The following is a 6,189-nucleotide window of genomic DNA, read 5'->3' on the forward strand; positions in this document are numbered from 1 at the left end:
ACCCCGGGAACCCCGCGGCTGTGGCGCAGTGCGCAACAGGGGCGGGGGGACAAGGCCGGCCGGAGATCGAGCGCGGTGGGCTTCAATCTGTTTCTCTCTACCGCCCCGGCCCCGCTTTGTGGAGACACCAAATCACGACACGGTCCTGGGCGCGTCTTGGCCGAGTGGCGCAGATACGGTACCTGGCGCCCGCGGGCAAGAGAGCGGGTCTGCACCCTCTCCGTGCAAATGGTCGCGCTGGGCTGGAACCTGCAGACCGCGCTCTTTGCTACACTACACCGCCACACACGGTAGAACTACGTTTCTCTCTCGACCGCCCCCAATGTGCTACGCCCCTCTGCATTTCTGCCCAAATGGTGCGCCCCCCTGGGCCCCCCGTGGATGCAACGAGCGCGAACATTCCCTGCTCTGGGAAGCCCACCAAGGCGCGAAGGTACACTAAGCTTGGTGTCCCTCTGCTGGCTTCCTCCTGTCCACGCTGCCTGCGCCAGCCCCTGCGCATCCCCAGTGCGCCCCCCGCCCCTCCCCCGAATGTCCTAGCGCCTGCCAGGTTGCTCCCCTTTCTCCGTCCACCAGCTCACACCCGGGTAAGGGGACCCTATCCACGGTGCGCCCTCGCCCCGGCCCACCTCCGCAATGGGATGGGGGAGAGGGGCATGGAGCCAGGGGCTGCGCCGTCGGGTCCCCGCNAAATCAATCAACGAATGATTATTTGAATACCTATTGTATTGAATGCCTTGTAAGGCAGGGGAAAGGTTAGCTATAAAAAGTTCAAGAGGTTTCTTTTTCTCAAAGGGCTTCCAGAATAGTTGGGAGTGGTCTATACATATTCACTGAGGAATTCCACAAGCATTTACTCCGCATGCAGGTTGTGTACTTAAGTGAAAGCATTTGGGAACAATTAAGAGTTGATAATGGCCAGAGCAGGATGTTACTGTTTCCTGATGTGGCATAGAGTTTTGCAGCTTTTGACTTTCATAAGACTAATTCAAAGAAAAATAAACCATTTGCTGTTATTTTCAAAAGGCAAGGCAACTAATCACTTAATTTACATGCACCCTCCACTCTGTCCTCTGATTTATTCATACAGGGGAGTGTGTCATATCCATATTTCAGTATAAGCCAACCAGAAGAACCTAGATCCAACAAAAACCCTTGCTTTGTTCCAAGTGATCAGACAATTGAAGTCAATAATTCATTTACTGATAATGTAACACACAAGCTGAGTGAGTGNGGTTGGGGGGTGGGCATCAAGGACCGGCTGATCTCCAGCTGGGGGCGTCGCAGGGGGGACGTGGGCCGCGGATCCATTCTTCTGAAATCCTCTTCTCGAGATTGCAGCTGCGGCTGGGTGCCCCACCCTTTTCTGATGCAGCTCGGGGCGTGCACTGGAGGATTTGCAGGGAGGCCCCGCGGGCTCCCCGGGGGTCGGGAAGGGGCGGGGGCTCCGACGGCCGCTCAGCGCTGCACCTCCTCTGGCTCGGAGGCCAGGACCATGGTCAGCGCCTTTCCCCGGACCGCCCTGGCAAATGTCACCACCCTTGACTCCTGTTGGCCGTGTGAGAAGAGTGAGAGAGGCCGTGGACTCACCCCAGGAAGCCCAGAAACTCCTAAATAGCCCATGTGGAGAGCAAAGTTCCACTAAGTGTCCCAGCAAGGGCCTCCAGAGCGCTCCCCCCGCCGCCGTGTGGGAGACACTCAGGGGCTGGGGACTCACGTGGATTACGTTCAAAAGGTAAAAAAGAAAAGGGGAAAAAAACCCTCACATTTAAAATAGATTGTCAAAGAAGACTAGCCCCCTTATACTGTGTTAATGGGGAAACAAAGAGGCCAATTTCGTTAACCTTGGTTTTAGAAAATGTTTGCCATCGTCTGGCAAATATGAATAGTGTGCATTTTAAGTGCCACAATTTTTTTCTTTATCAGGGTGACCCTTACACTTGTGCATTTTTTCACAGCCTTCATTTCTCAACTGATAATTTACAGTGCAAAATGTTTTAACACTTGTCTGCTGTTTCTCTTCCATGCCCATTGGTGAAAGTGAAAAATCAATCAACGAATGATTATTTGAATACCTATTGTATTGAATGCCTTGTAAGGCAGGGGGAAGGTTAGCTATAAAAAGTTCAAGAGGTTTCTTTTTCTCAAAGGGCTTCCAGAGTAGTTGGGAGTGGTCTATACATATTCACTGAGGAATTCCACAAGCATTTACCCCGCATGCAGGTTGTGTACTTAAGTGAAAGCATTTGAGAACAATTAAGAGTTGATAATGGCAAGAGCAGGATGTTACTGTTTCCTGATGTGGCATAGAGTTTTGCAGCTTTTGACTTTCATAAGACTAATTCAAAGAAAATTAAACCATATGCACCCTCCACTTTGTCCTCTGATTTATTCATACAGGGGAGTGTGTCATATCCATATTTCAGTATAAGCCAACCAGAAGAACCTAGATCCAAAAAAAAAAACTTGCTTTGTTCCAAGTCATCAGACAATTGAAGTCAATAATTCATTTACTGATAATGTAACACACAAGCTGAGTGAGTGTGAAATACTTCCTATGCGAATACATTGGGTGAGAGCTAGATCGTGTAACATCACAGTTGTGGGAGTAGCTCACGTACAGCAAGTAGCGCTGGTCATTCTGAAGTCTTGGAGGGAGCAGAACAACACCTGGAGAATAAGAAGGAGATCATGTAAAAAGTGGCAGAACAGGGAGGGGACAGGAGTGGGAAGTGGCCACCTCCATAGTGATGGCTGTGAATTAAAACGCAAGATTGAAAGGCATAGTTTCCCCGGGTTGACTAACACATCTCTTTTGTTGTTTATGTAGAAGCTTAGATGGTTGATCATCAGTGCTATGTGTTCGAATCCTCCTTGAGTTAAATAGAAATTCTAAACTGTAAACCTAGGATACATGCAAGGGGAGATTTGAAGGGAAAAATACCCAACAAACAGCCAAGGTGCTGAGATGCTGGTGGCCCCTCTGCTCGTAAGCTGAAAACTAAGTAATGACCACTCAATTCAGTCTAAATGGTGGGCCCGCTGTGCTTTCGGGAATCACCATTGCTGTGCACATATATGCATGTGTAAACCAGATGCCTTTCCCCTCTTATATAGACATGAACTACGAGGGCACTTCATGTCTGTGTAAGGGAGAAGAGGCACCTTAGTGCTTTCCTATTGGGAGCCCTGGCACAGAGCGGGGTGAGCAGATCCCGGACCCCTGACTCATGCCCTCCTTCCCTCCTGTATCTGTATTTATAGGTGTGGCTCATGCATGGTCAGAAGTGACTTTGCTCAACTGTCGCACTAGGAGACCTGCTGCTCCTCTAGCAAGCTTTGGGAAGGGAGGGAACAGGCTTCCTTAGCCCAGGTGCGGCGTGGCTCACAGGAGATGAGGAGAGGTTGAATGGACCACACGAAAAACACTGCAGAGTGGGAGTGGGTCAGCACCAGCAAGCAACGGGTGTGGCTTGGCCTGGGACGCCCGGTTTTGGGGAAGGGAGAGAGCCAATACAGTGGTTGTGAATGAGGAAAGCTTCGATTTCGTTACTCTTTTCCCTGTAAGTCCACTTTGGGCTGCAGTGAGGTTACGTTCATTACCCTGCATGAAGGGCTCTGGGATTCTTAGAATAGAGAGCAGAAGGGCAGCTCTGTTGGCCTAATTCCCCTTGCCAGTGGCCGTGGGTCCGTCTCCTAAGAATTCCTGCCATTCTGCACAGGCATGGTTTAGTTCGGCCTAGTAGATCATGAGCATGCCTTCCAAAGAGACTTCCAGGCCCTTCTCCCAGCAGCGAACAGCCTGCTCAGGCTAGAGTGGCAGGGAGGTGACTCTCCTCTCCTCCAGGGCAGGTGCCGGTGAGTGAACCATGCAGAGTGCTGCTAAACTGGGCAACACCACCAAGTCTGTAAAATGCCTTCTGATAATCCTTGCCATTCTGTGTCCCCATCCGCTCTCTCCGTGTTGATTCTCTCCCAGGCCTGGGTGCCCAGGCTGTGCTGCTCCTTACTGTTCAACGCCACCCCCACCCCACCCTCACAAGATGCCCTGTCTAGATCTCTCTTCCTCACAAAGGCAGCAGGTCTTAAACCTCTCTGTTCCCGTTACCCCTCCTTTCTCTCGTTCAAAATTCCTTCCTTGTGTTAATCTTGGCCGCAGAGAAATCCCAGTGATTAAAGTCATCTACCCCTTATGTGAATGACTGAGTCGTCCGCAGAGATACCTGTCTTATGACAGACTAGCCTGTTAAACAGAGTGAATGTCTAGTTAGTGGGGCAGAGAAATCCCAGTGATTAAAGTCATCTACCCCTTATGTGAATGACTGAGTCGTCTGCAGAGATACCTGTCTTATGACAGACTAGCCTGTTAAACAGAGTGAATGTCTAGTTAGTGGGATGTGTGGTGAAGGTCTGTCTGGGAGCCAAGAGCAAGGCGGATAGTGTGATACTTTAGAGGCCACGCTGGTTCAAAAGAGGAAATACAAATAGGAATGTGTGTGTGTTTAGGATTCCAGAAAACCTGAGACCCACCTGAGTTCAAAAGTGGGACAGGGGTTCTTGAGAAGGGGAAGGAGATGATGATAATTCATGATTCTTGGTCGCTCTTGATTTCCCAACTGATTACTGAACTAATCATATAATTAGCTAAATTTGGAAAAAAAGTTTACTTGTGGTAATATACATACAACATAAAATTAGTCATCTTGACCATTTGTAAGTGTACAGTTCAGTAGTGTTAAGTATTTTCACATTGTGGGCAACCAGTCCCCAGAACGATTTTATCTTGCAAAACTGAAACTCTGTCCCTATTAAACACCAACTCCCGCTCTCCCAGCTCCTGGCACCCACTATTCTCTCTGTCTCTGTGAATTTGCCTATTCCAGGCATCTCACAGAAGTGGAATCATGGAGTATTTTTCTTTATGTGACTGGCTTATTTCACTTAGCTTAATGTCCTCAAGTTTCATCCTCACTGTAGCATGTGACGGGATTTCCTTTTTTAAGGCTGAATAATATGGTACTTCATGGAAAAATAGGATTAAAAGATAGTGCAAATCTTTCCATGAACTTTTCGAAGTACCCTCGTATTCCTGTAATTAGTTATAACGAGGCATTGATGATTTATAAAGTCGTTGCTCAATAAATAGGTCTGCAATTAATTAACTGTGGGAGGAAGTAAGAAGGGTTATGGTTTGGGATGAAATAGGCTTCCCCAGCCTGGGGGCTACGGCCTGAGTAGAAGAAAACTGTCACCAGCTAAACAGCCTCTGTCTTCTTTTCCTTTGTAGCTCAAGGATGGAGAAGAGAATTTCTGTCATTGAACTGCCAATGACAACATCTGGCTGTGACCTTTTGAACGTTGCCTAGTTCCAAAACTCGTGGCTCTGTGCCATGGAAATCAGGGCTGGCTGGGCAATTTCTCCAGCCCTGGTAAAGATGGGCCAGGTATTCTTATGGGTCCTTTGGGGCCAGTGCCCATCTTTACCGCCTTGAGAAAGAAGGGAATGTCAGAATTGATCATGGATTCAAAAGTATACTACCAGCGAATGGCAGAGCTTGAAAGAGACCTCACGATGGGTTAATTGCCTCATTCTAGAAGTGAAGGAAGTGATGCCCAGAAAACTGCTTCCTTCCATGGAACTCAAGTGACAGTCCCAGGACTAGAATGGAGGCCTCTATCTCAGTCCCACGGTGGTCCCATGCCAGTAAAACCTTGTTATTTATGAAGCATAATATAACTCTAGAATGTGCTTTTACATTCTAGATTCCACATTTTAGAAAGTGTAGAATACATTGTATTATTTATTTAACTTAACTTTTTTTTTGTTTTAACATTTACTTGTACATATTTTGGGGTACAGTATGTTGTTTCAATACATGCATATGCTACGCAGTGATCCACTTGGTAGGTAGCATAGTTTTGTACCCTTAGTTCACCCGTTCTCCTCCCCCCACCCCCGCCCCTCCTGGCCTCTGTAACCATTTTTCTACTCTCTACTTTTTTTTAATTTTTGGCAGCTGGCTGGTATGGGGATCCGAACCCTTGAACTTGGTGTTACAAGGCTGTGCTTTAACCAGTTGAGCTAACTGGCCAGGCCTCTACTCTCTACTTCTTTTTTTTTTTTTTGTCTTTTTGTCTTTTTCCGTGTCCGGCAACGGATCGCAACCCTCAGTGTTGCTCCCGCGCCTC

This window comes from Galeopterus variegatus, unplaced genomic scaffold, assembly GCF_000696425.1.
Source record: "Galeopterus variegatus unplaced genomic scaffold, G_variegatus-3.0.2 Scaffold3339, whole genome shotgun sequence".
NCBI lineage: Eukaryota > Metazoa > Chordata > Mammalia > Dermoptera > Cynocephalidae > Galeopterus > Galeopterus variegatus.